Source organism: Cupressus sempervirens, chromosome 3, assembly GCF_028749045.1.
Source record: "Cupressus sempervirens isolate cs-2001-9-10 chromosome 3, ASM2874904v1, whole genome shotgun sequence".
Lineage (NCBI taxonomy): Eukaryota > Viridiplantae > Streptophyta > Pinopsida > Cupressales > Cupressaceae > Cupressus > Cupressus sempervirens.
In genome coordinates this window covers 336,761,306-336,780,491 of record NC_143120.1, presented here as the reverse complement: position 1 = coordinate 336,780,491, position 19,186 = coordinate 336,761,306, and the positions used below count along the sequence as shown (strand labels likewise).

The 19,186-nt window shown below is 34.6% G+C and overlaps 1 long non-coding RNA gene across 5 annotated transcripts in view; it reads left to right on the top strand.

The window, feature by feature from the left end:
* The window catches only part of LOC149566360 (uncharacterized), a 49,465-nt gene that overhangs the window by 26,021 nt on the left and 4,258 nt on the right, over nucleotides 1-19,186 (top strand). For 3 of the 5 annotated variants that reach the window (XR_016361554.1, XR_016361553.1, XR_016361552.1), the window contains one exon: nucleotides 13,719-13,995. The exons of 1 other annotated variant lie outside the window; for it this stretch is intronic. This is a non-coding gene — a long non-coding RNA (uncharacterized LOC149566360). Of the gene's footprint in view, nucleotides 1-13,718; nucleotides 13,996-15,535; nucleotides 15,571-19,186 lie in introns of those variants that run through there. One more of the 5 variants, XR_016361555.1, reaches the window with a different exon arrangement.

Sequence of the window (19,186 nt, the reverse complement as noted above, 5' to 3'; positions counted from 1 at the left end):
CATTCTTCTAGAGCTCTAGAAGCAAGGGATTCAGCCTGGCCAAGATCCTCCAAGAAACCTCCATCTCTAATCTCCCTTGTGATGACATCAAGATTTTCTTGAGCAAGCCTCTTCATAAAGCGAAGATTCCCAAAGCATTCCCTATTCCATATCTTGAGCTGCCTTTTAACATATTGAAGCCTTTTAGAAAATGAGAACATTGCAGTACCATATGCAGGGGCACCATCTTTCCACCAACAAAAAAAAAAATCATGAAGAGAGGAGTCATGAAGCCACATCAATTGGAACTTAAAAGGAGGATGCTTTGGAACATAAGCCCCTATAGCAGAAAATTTGATTGGCCAATGATCTGAACCCCTCCAATCAAGGATTTCTGAAGAGATAGTAAGGGTGCCACTAAGCCAGAAGCAAGAAACAAGAAATCTATCCAGGCGTTCTGAGATAGCAGCAACACCAGTCCTACGATTATTCCAGGTATAGAGGCCATTAGAAGGCTTAACATCAGAGAGATGCAAAAGAGATATGTGTTTTCGAAGAAGAGTAGAAGAAGGCCCCAATCTAGCCAAACCACCATGCTTCTCTTCCAGACTTAAAACTGAATTGAAGTCCCCTGCTAACACCCAAGGATGATAAGGATGACAATTTCTAACATATTGAATATGTTCCCAAAGTTCCTCCTTTCCCACAAGATCAACAGGTGCATACACATTAGTAACCATGATTACCTCTCCTAAGTCTAGAGCAGAAGCTACCATAGAGAGAGCTGAGCGAGAAGACATCCAGCCAAGAGGAGAAATTTTTTGAGGATCCCAAAATATAGCTAAACCACCAGCACTGCCTGTTGCCCCAACACACTGGCATTGGCCATGAGACCAAATACTAGAGGCATGTTGGACCATAGACTCCATAGAGAGCTTAGTCTCTTGGATACAAAAAACATCAGGACTATGATCAACCACCAAGTTATGAATAGCCTTTTGTCTAGGGATGCTATTCAACCCCCTTACATTCCATGAGAGAATAATCATCATTGGGTAGATTTGGGAAAATGAGAATCCAAAGGTTTCACTGAACCAGACTCAATCAATATATCTCCTGTGAGTTTAATCTTCTCTTGGTCTGTTTTGCGCCCACTCCTTAGAGGGGGAGAAGAAGAAGCCCACTTAAAGGGTCGAGGCAGCAACCCCAAGGGGAGAGGAGATCCCTTGCCCTTACCTGATGGTAGCACATCCGTAACCAAGTCAACCAAAACAACATCATCATCTTCCAACACTGCAGGAGTCACCAGAGCCGCTGTCACAGAAGCTACAGGAACCTCACAATTCTGATATACTACAACTTGAGATGCCCCACAAGCATCATTAGGAACAGATCTCTCATCTGGGCAAGCTGGATCAAAAGAGATAGGAGGAGGAATACCCTCCTCTAGAACCATACTATCCAACACCTCAAAATGGTTAAAACCTGAATCAGATAATCTTTCTTTCAAAGGCCTCTTTTGACCACGTCCCTTAGCTCTAGGACGAATAGGGGTAAATCCATCCTTATCCTGCATTGAACCTTACCCTTACTTGTAGCATCTTGTGGATTCATCCCCTTGGTAGTATTAACCATTTGAGATTGTCCTTTCCCTATAGTATCTGCCAAACCACCAGCATTTCTAGCTGTAGATCGATCCACTCCTTTGAAACTCGAGTTACGGGGGCACTGCCGCAATAAATGACCATACTCATGACAAATCCAGCAACAGAAAGGGAGGGATTCATAATCTAACTGTTGCACCCAAGAAGAATCCCCCAGAAAAATTTCCAAAGAATCTAGTAATGGGTTATTCAAATTAATTTCAACACAAATTCTAGCAAAAGAAATAACCTTTTTATCGAGGGTTTGATGTGCGATCGCAGCTGGCTTCCCCAACAAAGCAGCAATTTGTCGAAGGATGTCTTCACACCAAAATTCCAAGGGAAGACGAGGCAAGCGAACCCAAACTGGCACTGTTGAAGGGAGATCCTCAGCAGAATTAAAACCTGAATGCCAAGGTTTGACAAATAAGCCCACATTGTTGTAGAAATAAGGGCCTCCTTCAAAAACACGATCACGATCAGACATGCAAGAGAATACAACAAAAAAATAACTATTCCCTGCCAACATAATCTCTATATCGCCTTCCACCTGCCAAGAGCGGCGGATCCATGCCTCAAGAGCGGATAGGGAAATCCGGATTCCAAGAAATTTGCATATCAAAGCATGCTTGGTCCAATAAACAATGTCCTCCATTACAACCGTTGGAGGAATAACCAGAATAGGGCGATCATGGCTACGCAGAAGACAACCATTAACTTTTTTCAGCTTGGAGCTCTCCCCTGAATAAAACGATTCAGATCGCATTGCATGCATAGTTGGAGAAGAACCATTTGTTCTCACCAACGGAGAAGAAATCCCAAGCCCTGCCATGCAAACAATAAAACCCCCAATCCAAAATTGACTGTAGAAGATCTCCAAAAACACCGATGCAAATTATGTCCAGTAGCTAACAATCCAAACAGAACAGAAAAATAGTAAAGATCAAACACCAAGAACAAGCTAGGGAAAAAACCCTAGCCCGGCCGGCAGCCAACGCTTCTCAGAGACTCCATCCCGAAAACTCTTATGACTCCATATTTTTAAATAGAAATAGAAATTAATAAAAATAAATATATTTGAACAATTTTTATTTTCATTAATTGAAAGTATATTATTGTTGGAATTTTATTGGGAAACTGGGGGGGGGAAGAGGGGGTGTGAATCAAGATCTATAAAACTTTTATCCTTCAAAAGAACTTGATTGTATTCTCCACATTAACCATCTCATATCTAGTTTATGTATAACATAACTTGAAATATCAAATGCTGAAATAAATTTAGCAAAGTATTGCATCCATGAAACTTAAACACATAACACACACAAAATTGGTAGCAAAGAAACCCTCCAAGATGAAGGTAAAACTTGGGTGGGGATGACACCCACAAATCTTCACTACTGCAATAACAAAGTTAGTCTGTTAAGACTACAATTTTGATCACTTCTAATTGATCTACCTTGTGAGGGGTATGTTTTGTTAAAACCTTTACAAGATTGTTAGGTCTTACCTTAGTTAAAGGATTTTACACTTACAATGAAGTATGGACTTGGTTTAAGAGAATTAAAAAGGTTTGTTAAAACTACTTTGTTAAGAGATTTTCCCTGATTCAATCTATAAAAATTGATTCAGTACTTGATCCTTCAGTTTGCACTCACAATGTTGATTATAGATATCTTTTCAATCTCGGATATGATCTCTTATCTGATATAGGTTTGCTTTGTCTTTTACTGCTTCACTAGGTCACTAACTCTATTTGATTCACAACTTTCTCTTACAGCATCCAAAACTTAACTCCTTCGCATCCTTCACACAATTTGCACAATCATCTGTGACACCTCACTCTATATATAAAATGGGGTTTGGACCTTCCCTTTTTAAGACATATGTAGGGTCTTCTAGACATTTTCCCTTTTGCCTCTTCATCTGATTGGTTGTCCTCTCTTCATAGGGATCGAGGATCCATGCCAAAATGCGTAACAACCTTTGTAACAAAATCTACAATTATTAAATGTAATTTACATGTCAGCTCCAAACAGTTTATCTCAAAGTTTGTACCATTCTAGATGTTTTTGTTCACTCTATGTTACTCATGACATATGGTCATTGATGCTTAGTCGTAACTATTCTTCCTGTTGTTGCTTAGTTCTAACTAACTTGGCTCCTTTTGTATGACTCGACATCTATGTGCTATGTTTTCTTGACATAATTGTACTCCTCTTATACAAAAAGTACTTGGCGACCAAAGACTTCCTCGGCTCCTATAGAACATGGCTTATACATGATTATGTACAAGTCCCTAACTCGACCTATATAGAGTAACATTGTCACAATGTTGACTGGCTGACTCTGCCTTATTTATGACCAAGTGTTTGACACTAATAGGAAACAAAACTTAGAGAGACCAACAATCTCCCCCTTTAACATTAGTGGAAAAAAATCTTTTTCATGATTACATATTTACATTACAAAATAATAGTACTCCCCCTAAGCCTATGATGTGGTTCTTATAGAACTTCAAAAAAAATCATTACAACACATAGTGTACATGACTCAAAGATAGTTTGATGTAACTTGTCATACCTTGTCTAACTTGTGCCTTTCTAAGCTTCATATCTATGTATCTTTACCATTCTTTTATCTTATCATCCCCCCTTGTAACTCATTTCATTTCATTACCCCCTGTTTCTTTTATTTCCCCCTTGTTTTTTACACTTATTTCTACTACTAGTGTTGAGTAGATTGAATCAAATCATATTTACCAATGAATGATTTATGGAATTGAATAATCATGGCAAGAGCATGATCCCATGTAGTTCTCACTGATTCCAAAACTTGAATCTTTATCTCCAAATTTTCAGCTAAATCAATTAAGTTGTCAGCAATAGAAAGATTGTGATCTTTTTGAAATTAGATCCTTTATTGAAGCTACCTCTCATTGCATAACCTCCAAGTGAGGTATCAACATTGATTGGAAGGAGATAAGTCCAGTCCTCATTTTGCTATATGTTGTATGTAGCTCGACCAGTCTGCCTTGTGCAAACAACAATCTATTATAATGCATTGAACTTGATCTAATTGACTGAGAGATAGAACTTTCTCATAAATTCATGTTAGCTTGAAGCTTTTGAATGTTTTCCTAAAATTCATTAGTAAATCCTTGAACATCATAAAGAATCTTGTACAGAGCTTGTACCACCTTCACAATTTCTTCTAAGTTCTATAGTAGTGCCTACAACTCTACTTTTCTTACTGCAGTTATAGCAGAAACTTGCTCCAATACTTTCTTTTCAAACTTCTTCTTAGACTAGGCCAATTTGCATCAATATCCTCAGTTTTGGCTTATTAAACTATTTGCACTAACTGAGATATAATAGGGGCATGTTCATCAATGTTCTCAATATCAAAAGCATTAATAAATATGTCCTTGATATCATGCAACACTTGTTTCTGTTGTTTTTCTCTTCTTAACTATTCTTGTCTTTTCTTTCTTACTAAAATATCGTGCAAGATGACGGTTCGAATGTGAGATTGGTCAGATCCCATTTTGGCATTTCTATAACTTCACCTAGAGTAAAAGTATTACCTAGAGAACTATCCTTTTTCTTCTTGCATTTTCCTTTCTTTAGAGTGATGTTTCTTGGCACAACTTGAGTAAGAGTAGGTGAGGGGGTTTCACCACTTAGTCTATCATTTATTTCAGTGCTAGGAAAAACAATAGTGGCACTTGACACTACATTCTCTTTTTCTGTCTGCTTCTTTCTATACAGTCTCCTTATTTCCCTCATCTGAAGGTCCTGAGACATGTGGTCCTATTTGATCTGTAGTAGATAGCTCTACATTTGTTTCCTTTTCTGGTTCATTTTGTTCTTGCTTCTCCTTTACTAACTCCTCCATGTCTATTATCAATGTTTTGGTTTGAGAAACATGTTGTTGTTGTTGCTTCCTTCGCTTTATTCGTTCATTGAAATCAACAATTTGGACTAGTGTTTCTCTTGCCTTAGGATAGTCCTTTATTTGTTGTAATACAAGCGTGTCAAGTGTGGTGGCATGAATAGGAGATATGTTGCCTTGTGGGCTCGGCACACCTGAATCTTCTTCATCATTGTGATTATCTTCAATAGTTATAGTCTCCACTTCTTTCTCATGTTTATCTTCTCTTTTTGTTAGTCCAAAAATGCTCTTCCACAAAAATTCAATTTTCTATACAACAACCTCAATTTTATTTTGTAAAATCATGAATGTTCTATGTTGAGGAACAAATCAGTACATATACTTCTCCAAAATGTTGTATTTTCCTTATTTGTCAACTTGAGCATGATTTTGGCTAATGGGACTTCTCTTATTTTCTTCTCAATTACAGTTGCATGTTGCCATTTTGCATCAATTCTACTATACAAATCACTAGGAATTTTATTTTCCATCTTTATAGGTGCTAACTTATCCTTAGCCATCATCTCTATCATGCCCTCTTCTATACCTTAGTCTTATAAGCCTCACTTAATGTTTCATACTTTAAAACAAATCTAAAACCTAACAAGCCTACAAAGTTTCTAATGTTGTCACATACCTCATCAATATTCTTATGCTTTATATGTACAACGAGTCGATGGTGACCAGGTTCATCAAACTCATCCCTCTCTGCATCTTCCTCTTCAGCTTCTTTCTACTTTATTAGCCTTCTCCTCTTTGGCTAATTGTTGGTGGCTAACTCTTTCCTCTTAACTGTACATGAGTCACTTGAACCTTTGCTTGACGTAGTAATCTTTACCATACCTTTCTTCAATGGTGGCTTGACATTGCTTGCTGTCACTACCCTACTTCTCAGTCTTTATGGTGCAGGAGGAAAGAGGGGCTTAGATGTTATCTTCCTTGCAATCTTCCTCACCTTAGGGTCAATTATTTTGGGCTTCTTAACTGGTAGAGTAACAAGCGCTAGGGTTTTTCCCAATTTGTCTACACTTTCTTCCTCTTGCTCTACATTTTTGCCTTTGTATTGGTCTTCTCCAAGACCTTGAGTAATCATTAAAGGTTCTTTGGCTTTGGATTGTGTGCCTAGCTTCTCTTCTAGGTATTCAATCATCTTCTCTCTCTTCTTTTCAGTAGAAGAAATCTTAATGTCAACAGTTATTATTTCTTTTGCTTCTTCATACTTGCCAAAGGGCTCAGCGTTTGTATCTACTTCTTCATTGAGTAGTATAGTAATTGTTGAACTCACATCATTGCTATCAGTTTCATAGCCAAAAGGTTTAAGTTAGGCTTTCCTCAACTTAACTCTCTATACAAATGTGTTATTAGTATCAACTAGAAAACATACATCATTATAATGCTTCTTGACTAATGATGTTAGTATCCTTAATCTTTTTCTCATCTTCTATTTGAATTCTTCAAAATAACCATCTAGAACATTCTCTAAATTTTCTCCCAAATGTGTTATACACTCACTAATCTGGCTTGTAGCAGGCTTTCCTTATTCCCATACAACATTTCCAATAGTTAGAAAATAAATCTAAGTGTAAAAGAAAATACACATAATCAATGATCTTGACTTACACATTGAATTCTTTTCTTTTCTAATTGATGTCAAATTCTCTACAAGTTGTAGTTGTTGTAACTCGATAAGATCATATTCATGATCCTTCGTCACAATCTTCCATGCCTGATCAACTGCCATACATGACACGCTATTTAATTGACTTATCTAATAAAATTTATGAGAGATAACTCTCACTACAAACTCAATCAATGGATTTGTGATGGTTGAAATAGGCATGCCACATATATTCAACTTGGGCTTTTGTTTGCCTCAATTTATTCTCTACTCTAGCAGCACATCATCTATTAGATTAGGTGAAAAACTAATCTCCCAAGAACACTTGCATGCATAACCCTGTCACATGGAAAAAGCAAAGAACAGAAGCAAGAAAAAATCATGGAGGCCAAAAGGCCAATGACATCTTATGGACATGCAAAGAGAAATCTCTATATTGATACAATAAGTGAATGAAAAAATACAAAGACGTGAATCCTTATAAAAGGAATCATCAAACCCTAACTACGTTTGAGCATTATAATTAATATAAAATATTAATTATATGCACCTCAAAGCAAGCTTAAGAACTAGAGTAATAAACCACTTAATTAACTAAATCAAGATGATCTAATTAATAAGTGAAACAAAATAATTACTCTAACATCATCTTCTTCTGATCAAATGTTCGATACCCGGTAACACCATGAATCATTTTCTTTGTAATCTTGATTGACCCATTCTCTATCCAAAACTCCATGTCATGAATTCTATTGAGAATTGCCTTGATCCATTCAATCTTGAAATGCTTTGAAAATATAGGGCATGCATTAATCCTTTCCTCTCAACAATTTCAAAGTCAACCTTCATTACTCCATCACACAATTTCTAATATGCTACATGAATCTCATAGTCTCCAACTTCACCAATTTTTCACATATAACAACTTTGTACATCATGGATCATAATAACCTTAGGTGGTATCGATGATAATGCACCCATTGAACCTCCTTTCATGGCAATCTTAGGAATACCATGATATTTAGGTGGAGGAAAAGTGTCACTCTTCACCAATAGAACATTGCTTACCTCTTCTCCTTGATTCTTCATTGTAGATGATGATGAAGATGTCATTTTTTCATGTTAGGGTTTAGAAATTTTTCTTATTGAACAACTCAGCACAACTAGAAATCAACACTCGATCACACTTCCACTTTTGATCTACTTGCAATTGCCTCAAAATCTCTTTGCAAGTTCTCAAATTGCTTTGCGCTCTTGAAATTTGAATGCAAGTTGTGTAAAATGTATTAAAATTCTTGATATATACCTCCATTCATATAAGTTAGGGTCTCCATAAATGATGTGTCCTTTGTTAGGTAGAATCCATATGTCTTGGTCGTTATTAAACTTTTGAACTTCGTCTACTTTAAACAACTTAGTCAATAACATCTAACTTAGAGTATACATCAGTTTCCTCACTTGGAATACTCGGTCCATATTGCAATGCTCCTTCAATACAAATAGGATGCTCGACATCCAAAATGTAAATAATTCTTTTGCATTATTCTTTCCATAGATATGTTCTAATGCATCCTTTCACATGCAGATAGGAACTTTGGCACAATCTATGTTAGGAACTTACGTAAGATAAATTATTAAATATATAGTTCCTTACATACCTTTCTTAATCATTTTGAGGTGGGGTGATCACCTTCTCCATTGGATTGGGTTATCTTGTCTTTATTTGTTCCACTACTTCCAGCTTCCACCTTTTTCTTCCAAGTTTGATTCATCGCCTTCCTTGTTTGTTTAACATCCACTTTGTTTTAACCTTTGGTGTGTTCATTGTTTGGTATCGATGCTTGGGTCGTGCAATTCTTACTCATATATCCAACCTTGTGGCAACTAGAACATACTTTATTAGGTGCATTGCTCTACCTTTTGTTTGTCCAGTTTGCTTGTGATCTGCATTCATATGCTCAATATCTATACTTTTGACTAGTGTAGCCATGTTCCTCAAATCTAGGTGCAATAGGTTTATTTCTCATCTTTGATCCACATTCATGTACTTGATGTCCTTGCTTCTTGCAATAAAAATAATTACCAGTAAAATTAGGTTTAGGGTTTTGCATACCTTTCTTGCTTTTGCAAATGTTTGAAGTTTGTCCAAGGTCACCATAATAATAGCATATAAGTTTGCCTTTTGATTTTGCATTTCTTAGCTCTCCACTCTTGGATGATTCTCCTTCTTCAGTACTTGAATGTTTCTTTGTATGCCCTAATCCAGAGGTGTTACTAGATAACCTAGATGATCTCATCAATTCTTTAAAATACCTTATTGCTTCATTGGGCTTGTTTATTCTTTCCGCAAGTTATTTCTTAGATCTTGACTCATTCCTTAGTTGGTCACTCTATGATCTTAGATTTTTTATCTACATGTCTTTCCTATTCAGTTCTTGATTTGCAAGTATTAATTGATTCATCATGTCTAGTTGAGTGTTTGTAAGCTTTTGTACCACAAATGACCTTTCTTCAAATCTGATAGCCATTTATCTTTTGTCTTCCTTAGCCATAGCTTTTTCTTCTTCAGCTTTCTTTTTCTATTCAGTCACTTCACATATTCTTATTGACAAGATTTCATGTTCTCTTTTCAATCCTCTGACTTCTTCATTTAGGATATTGTTCCTCTCCAATAGATGTGTAATGGTTACATCACTTTCACTAGAATTTCTATCATCAAGCAATCCTTGTGTAACAACTTTTTGATATAATGTGTCATTCTATTGAATGGCCATATCTTTTCTCTTTCTTAGGGATTTCCTCAGTTCCTCTCTTGTTGGTTCAATTTGTTGTAGTATGAGCTAGATGTCAATCATTTGATTGTCAATAATCTTTTCCAATTTATAAGCCTTCATCTCCAAGATTTAAACTCAATAATCTTCCCTAATTTATAAGCCCTTTATCTCCAATATCTAAACTTCTTTGAAGAAAACTCAGCTCTGATACCAATTGTTGGAAGTTTATTGGGAAACTGAGATATTGCGGGGGGGGGGGGGGAGGAGGGGTGGGTGGGGAATCGGGATCTATAAAACTCTTATCCTTCAAAACAACTTGACTATATTCACCACATTAACCATAACATATCCATTTTATGTATAACATAACTAAAAACATCAAATGTTGAAATAAATTTAGCTAACTATTACATCCATTAAATGTAAACACATAACACAAAAAAAATTGGTAACTTAGAAACTCTCCAAGATGAAGGTGAAATGAGGGTGGGGATGACACCAGCAAATCTTCACTACTGCAGTAAAAAAGTTAGCATGTTAGGACTCCAATTTTGATCGCTTTTGATGATCTACCATATGAGAGGTCTACTCTTTTAAAAAAAATTTAAAACTGTTAAGTCTTACCTTGATTAAAGGATTTTACACTTACAATGAAGTAAGGACTTAGTTAAGAGATTTAGAAAGATCCATTAAAAATAACTCTGTTAAGATATTTTCCCTAATTCAATCTATCAAAACTGATTTAGTACTTGATCCTTCAGTCTACTTTCACAATGTTGAGTACAGATCTCCTCCTTCCAATATCTGATTTGATCTCTTATCTAATATAGCTTTACTCTATTTTTACAGCTTCATTAGGTCACTAACTCTATTTGCTTCACAACTTTCACTTGTAGTATCCAAAACTTAGCTCCTTTGCACAATTTGCACTATCATCTACAATATCTCACTCTGTATATAAAATTGGGTTTGGATCTGCCCTTTTAAAGACATCTGTAGAGTCTTCTAGACATTTTCCCTTTTGCCTCTTCATCTAATTAGTTGTTCTCTCTTCATAGGGATCAGGGATCCACATCAAAACACATAAGAACCTTTGTAACAAACTCTACAATCATTACCTATGATTAACATGTCAGTTCGAAATGGTTTACCTCAAAGTTTGTACCATTCCAAAAAAAAATTCACTCTGTGTTACTCGGTCTTAACTTACTTGACTCCTGTATGACTCGGCATATATGTACTCTATCTACTCGCCATAACTATACCTGGCTTATATTGCAAGTATGCAATGACCAAAGACTTTTTTGGCTTATACATGGTTATTTACAAGTCTTTACATGACTTGACCTATATAGAGTAACTTGGTTGCATTGAGGACCAATTGACTCTACCTTGTTTATGACTAAGTGTTTAACACCAATCGACAACAAAACTTAGTGACATCAACAATTATATGACAATTGTACTAAAAAAATACCTATTTTATAATTGAGTAAAACTCGAAGACAATGTTTAGGAAAGAAAACTTGAAGACAATGTTTAGGAAGAAAAACTTGGAAGACATATATGATAATTGAAATTGTAATATTTTTAAATAATAGTATCCAAATTCTCAAATAGATTTTAGTAACAAAACATCTATTTTTTACAATTGAGAATAACTTGGAAGACATATATGATAATTAAAATTGAATTATGTTTGCATAATATTATTCACATTTTCAAATAGATTTATATAATGATATCAACACATGTATTTAGGCAACATATATAGTAATATAAATTGTAAACAAACTATAGGCTGATAAACACTCACAAAATAAATGTTTTTAATTTCAATAAGTGAGGAAAGGTGCAAATCCATTATTTATCCCCCATAATTTAGTCAAAATAACTGTAACCATAACTTATGTCTAATTCATAGTAGACAATTTTTAGAGCAAAAACTAAAAACATGTTATAGTTAAGATAAGCTAAAAATATAATTGGTTAACCTTATTAAGAATATAGTATTAAACCATTTCTAGAGTTGGAAGAAAAAATAAATGTCACTTGTAGTATCTATAACACAAATTACAATAATTAATCTAAGCCATTACCAAGTGATTAGAGTTGAAGGCACATTAAGAAAACCACATATGTAAAATTAACCAAGTGAATTGATTTGACTCAAAATAGTTGGAAAAGGTCTACAACCATTACTACACAAGTCATAAACCATAACATATTATAGCCCAAACCACGTAATCTATATCATAATTTAGAAGTTTATAAATGGTTTAATTAACACTTATTCATAAGTTTTGAAATAACATCAAAATTACCTAAAGAACACTTCACTGTAATGGTCCAAATCCATTACATATTCTTCAGTGATTAGAATGGTATTATGATCTTTATTTTGCAAGTGATCACGATATACTTCTTCCATAAAACTTGGGAAATCAACCACTTTTGTATATGTTTCGTTTACTTTGTGTTCAACATAATTCATTTTCATTATTTCCATCTCTTCAACTTAATCAATGGATAATGCAATGTTTTCAATATCTTGAAGAATTTTAGAGCAACACTTTAAAATTGATTTATAAAATGGAGTAGAATTAACTAAGGTGTTTGGACTCGCATCAATAATTTTAGATTCATTTTTTATAGATCCATATATTAAAATGATACGTAAGAATTAAAATAATCAATCAATGTTAGTATATATGATTTAAGAGATTAGTTTTCAATATAAATATTATAAATTCATATTTTAGTTTTTCGTTCTTTCATATTTATATATGTGCAAGTTTCTATGGATGCAAGCATTTTAAAAGTGATTATAGTTTTAACTTATATGGAAAATCAATATATTATAATTGAAGAAAATTTGAACAAAAAAATAATATCTCAATATCTTTTAAAACATTTGATTCTATTTTCTTTAGCCTTTCTTTTTGAAAGTTGTATGCCATTTTTCATTTTCTCATAATAGTCATATGTGAATGGTGGTGTTATTCCAAGACTTTCTATAGACTTTACATGAGATACAACCATAAATGAAAAACTTGTTCTCTCTCTCTTGGACCTACATCAATTCTAGTTTTTGGGAGAGTTAGTCCTTGAGATATATGAATGGTCAATGTCCATGCCAATCTCAATGGTAATTGAAGTGCCCTACCCCTTTGTATTGGTACTATTGGGACTGTATTTGGGTAATTATCTTGAAAAAATATTTTAGAGCAATTATCAAATTCTACCATAATATATGTTGGTGGCTCTAGTGATTTACTTCTTGGTTTGTAGACAATCTTTTGAATATACCCTGAGGTTCAATTTACAAGATTTATCTCTATACAAAGATTTGAAGTCAATGTCACCCTTAAATTGTTACTAATTAATAATTCAATATCAAGCTTACCATGTGAAAAATCTTCTATTATATTTAAACTTCCTACTTTTGTTGCAACACTCTATACAACATTATTCTTCAGTGAATGTAACATTATCTTGTTATGATTATAAACATTGTCATTTGTGGAGAACAAATGGATGTAATTTTGAAACTTGTCATTTGTTGTAGAATTTAAAATGACAAGAGTTCTAATCATAAGTAATTTTCAGTCACCAATTTGTGGGCCAACATCTCTAAGATTTGTTATAATTTGATGAAATTTTTGTTGTTCAATGTTTTCCCCTTCTTGTCTAATTTTCATTTTTAATCTAAAGTTACCGCAATTTTCAATTTCTCTCACAATAATATTTCTCACATTTTTCTATCATATGTAGGTGTTTCGTTCACTGGAGGCAATTAACTCAAGTCTCCAACAAAAATCATAGATATACCTAAAAGAAATGAAAAAATAAATATTAATAAGTTGTGCAGTGTTTTTATTATGTTAATTAGTTATATATTGTAATAAAAATAACATAATATAGTAACATGTACTAATAAAAGTGAAAATATACTTGCAAGGATTTTGTTTGAGCTCTATGCAAATGCTTCCCTTAATCAAGAATCTATGTTTCCTAGCATACTTTGACCAATAAAGCTCATTTCACCCAATCAAGATGTATTTGATATGTGTCATTTCTTCTAGGAAACCTGTAAGATTTTCTTCTTCTAGCTATGAAAATTCTCTTATTGGTATTCCTAGTTTTGAATGAATTATAAAAGCTTTAATATTAAATGTTGCAACTCCTTTCAATGCCAATAAAAGAAGGGGAGAAGGACCTGGCACAACAACATTTTGAAGGGATTCACGAATGACACCAATCATATATGACTTTCTTGTTCCCATTGTTCCTTGAATTATCATGAACAATGTCCCTCTATTATCATTGTTGTAGTAGTGTGTCATAATTATGTTCATTACCTTTTGCAATGTATTTCTAAGGCTTGTATAATTGATGCATTGTAGAACATCATCATATATGAGACATCCATATTCCTTCACATTTTTAATGAAAATTATTGCTCCCATTGTATACTCACCTTGATATTCATTAGACCAATTTGTATTGTTATTAATGTCTCTTTCCTAAAATGTCTATTTCTAAAGCTTGCATATTTTGACCATTATAAAGTCTAGATATGATTTCTCATTCATTCTCTGTAGTATTGGTTGTAATAACTTCACCTTCTTCAATATTTGAACCATTATTATTTTCATCTTCCTCTATAATTGTTTCTCTTTCCACATGCCAAATATTATAACTAAATAGGTCTTACTTTTCTATTATGGAGTTAGAATGCACAACATTATCCCTTTCTATGTCACAAAATAGTTTGTATGGTAATAACTTTGCAAAATAGAACTTGGGCCATTTTTTGAACTACATGGAGGAATGCATGTAAGCCTTGGAAAAACTTTGACTATAGTTTCTCATTCCCTTGGCTTCCATTTGTTGTCTCTTTTTCTTTTAGAATTGTATATCTATGATTTGGATGTATCAATTAATGTGATGTCTTACATACAAAGAGGCCTTTTCTTATATCCATCAATGGAAGATTTTTTTTGTTCATCATTGTTCCCCTTGTAATTTAGATTTATAGATTTGAAAACTTCATGTGAGACATTTAGATTGACAAATCTTCTATTACTCTCCATGAGTGGAAGTTCTAACAACATGTGACTTGTTTCTTGAGTTCCAATGTCCTTTTATATAATAGTTCTTTTTAGAAGCCTTCTATATGTGTATGCTACTAAATCATCAGGATTCACCATGTTTGAAAGATGCATGATGGTATGTTTCAAATATTCTCTCATCTTTTTATGCATACTTTGATATACATTTTATAACTACATGTTTGGACAAAACATGCTACCAATCTTTATTTTCTCTCTATAATTGTAGTATGTGATGATTATGTGAGTTTATTCTATCATCTTTTCTTGTTAGCTCAAAAAAAATTCACCTATTTCTATGTCTTCGTATAATTTATATCGAATAGGATTTAATGGTCAAGGAGCATGATATTTGAAAATAGTATAAGAAGGAGAATGATTTTTCTATTTCATTAAGCAAAAACTTCAATGTGATTTATAAATATTAATTAGTGTAATAATTACCCACACACCATCTTTCTTTGTTTTTGTGTGTAGGCATGCACCCTATCTACAAATTGTGTGATGCTCAACACAATTTAGTATTTCTTCATAGTCATTGTCAATATCCATCTCGACAAGTTGTGTTGCATATTTGACACATGGATGTTGACCAAAATTTTGGAATGTCTACAATTGAAATAAAGATATGTGACATGTGTTAATTATATCAATATAGTTTTAAAGAATATGTCGTATAATAATTTGAGATATTTTTGATAAAAATTGTAAAGTCACATGTATATTTCTTTGATGTGGATCTTCTCTAGGATTCCATTCATGAATAGTGTCATGAAAAGCCTCCAATTGTCTCTATCTAAAATTCTTTGAGAGGTACTTGCCCTTAAATCTTCTTAGAAATGATTCCCATGTGAGTGTGTCAACATTCACCTCACCTAAAGCCTCCTATTGTTGCCACTAGATAGATTGAGTCTCGAAGAAGATGGACTACAAGTTGTGCCTTCAAATTGCTCCCATAAGGATGCAATTCAAAGCATCTTTATAAATTTTGTACACCATGCCTCTACTCGTATATTATTTGTATCTCCATTAAAGATGGGAGGCTAAAGTCAAATAAAATCCCTAATCTCATCTCATGTGTCTCTAGGAGCTCTCTCTACTATGTGTGCCATTGGGTCAAGACATAACTTCCCAAATTCCCACCTCATTCACACTTAGTTGGAATCTAATTCAAAGGAGTCATGAGTGGATCAAATGTAGGAGTTTAGATGCCTAGTAGAGTTTGGGAGTTGTTCACCCACTGTCTACTTTTAGAGATCTTGTGTAATTTTGAGTTTGTGAAGGAAGGAAAATGGATAGCTCTTCTCAAGTTGTTCATTTGTCATAGCTTTAGATCAAGGATGGTGGATTTTCCCATGGAATATATTTCATGTATATGGTTATTTTTACTCTATGATTGTAGCAAGAAATTTATGTGAATGGATATGTGTATTGTAAATTTTGTTCATGTTTTGTGGTATTGGGTATGTTATATTTGTTTTTCTTCTTTTCTATTTTGATTTTTGCAAGCATGATGTTCATGGGCGTGGAAGGACATAACTCACACTGGAAAGGGAAGCAATGGCCTTTGGGTGAACGAGTTAGTTGAGCCTTTCCCTAAGTGCAGAGTCTCTTACCTGGAAGGAAGAGGGACAAACGTAAAGTATGGGCTTCATGTTCCAATACAATGTTTTGCACTACAGAGGATATAAGGGGAAACATTTGGGATTCATCATGATGCTTAGAATCATCCTTAGCGGAAAATCCAAAAATGACTTCTCCTCGGTGGGCTTTTGACCCATTAAGTCCATTTTCTGCCAAAGGCAATTGTGAAGGAGAGAGACAAGGAAGTGGGCCCCCCCTTTGACTTTCGTAGTCCTTTCAAGATTTTTTAAACCCAAAGGAAATGTTAACCCAAAAGATAAAGTGTAAATAAAGCTTGGGCGAAAAAATGGAAATTGCCTTCTCCTCGGCGAGTTTTCAACCCATGAGGGCAATTTTCTGCATTCATAAAGGAATCAACTTTATAAGCAGATTGGGATCACAAATTACACACAAGGCATCTTAAGATGTTAATGGAAACAATCTAACCACTGTTGGAAAGGTACACTGAGCAGAATCCGGCTAGGCAGATATTTCCTTTCGGAGTACTCTGTTCTTAATTCTCTGAAACTGAATGGAAAATGGAAAGGTAAGTATGAAAGAAAGGAAAGTTACTATTGGGCCAATGGAAACAGTGAAAAGACACTAAAATGTCTATTAGAAGCTCCTCCATTTACTATTTCAACGGATTTATCCTTTAATTCGTTCATGTGGCGCGGATCCTGAAGATTAATGGACGAATTGGGATTTCTATGTAGAGGGAAACATAATAGTTTTTCAAACTACTGCTTTTTTTTGAACTGTTATGTTGTTAAATTGCACAACGCTTTCAAATTTTTTGTGCTTGCAAATTCAATTCTCTTTCCCTCATCTAAATTCAAAGTTTCAATTTACTTCATTCTCAAATAGAATGGCAACTAGATTTGTGGGGTTTGATGGGCTAAACGAGATTAAGTCCATATTGCAAAACTTCACAGATACTTCACTCTGCTTTTATGATATGCAAGATTTCCAAAGGAGGCAGTTGGTTTTTCGGTGGTAGTCCAAGCTCTAGAATTGATTTATGAATGCATAAATCAATACAATTTGGATACCAAACAAATTCTGCTACCTGATCATACAGTACTAATCTCCATTGATAGGCAAACTATGGTGAATTGCCTCCGAGTCCCAGAACGAGAGGCGTTTTTAGAATTGACAATCGGAGGAGTAGTCTTTCAGTTCTCCTTGAAGAAGATGGTGTGGAGGAAAGAAATCATGTGATCCTAGTTTCAAAATCCGCGGGGTGCCAAGAGTAAGGTCCCTAAAACTCTATTTTGTACTGATCTCAAACCCGAGATTGTAGCCATTCTGGTTCTCCTGCATAGATTGAAAGGTGAGGTAGAGGCTCTAAATTTTGTTGAACAGTATTTCTTTCTGGTACAAATTATTTGTTTAGATATACAGTATATTGATTGGGCCCATGAGGTAAGTGAGAATCTATCCAGAGCTCTCAGCACCACAAAGTTTTACAACACCTTTTATATGTCTTCCTTTCTAATTTATATGCTAGCATCTCTACAGTTGTGGTCGGGCCTTTCAAGAATAGAAAATTTTTCTGATGATGTGAAATGTTATGAGTTCTATCTAGGTTTGCAATTGCAAAATAGTTATGCGGAAAATGTCAAAATTAATGAAATGTTTACAATGAGAATTTGCAGGTAACTCTAGGGATGCCCAGAGAGGAGATTCAGCATGGAGGCTATTAGTTAATTTGGGACTATTTTATCCAGTTCTCATCTTTCTCATATTTGCATCTTGTAGCTTTCGATGGATTTCCCTTGAAGCTGCCCAAGTACCCGAGTGACATGATTGTGCTGATAAAGATCGTGATGCAAGCGATGTAGGTGAATGTGCTAAGCAGAAGCTTGAAGAAGAAAGGGTATGAATTCCCTATGAAAGTTGGAGCTTACAATTGTGAATCCTGCTCTGATGCAAAGAATATGCTCAAAGTGTTCGAGATGAAATACAAATTGGAGGTATATGAGGTCGTGAGACCTATGTTTGATCCAAATGGATATGTGAGGGATGTGTTGCAAATTGGAAGTCTGATCAAACACATTACCACTATTGAAGACTATTGGGTGGATTGTAAAGATGAACTTGAAAGTCGAGATCGTTCTTTCTCTAGGCTCACAGTGGAGCAAATTAAAACATATGGTATCAATTTCAATGTGGAAGGTTTGGAGGATGATTGACAAAATATGTATAGCAATACATATTTAACTAAGATAAGGAGCATTCCTATCAGTTTGGAGCCTTATGAGGATGCTGAGGAGTTTTTGGATGTTATGATGGCTAGAATCATCAAGAGAACTGGGAAGTGGGTTGAATGGACAACCAAGAGGAGTCAGAGTAAAGGTACAACCACTCAAGCCTCTCTAGCAACTACAACGCCTTCTTCCTCCTAGAGTGCTACACCAAGCGTAACAATAGCTACCACTCAAGGACCAACTCAACCTTCGAAAGGAGGTGATCAACCTCCAAACAAGAGCATTCCCATAGCTA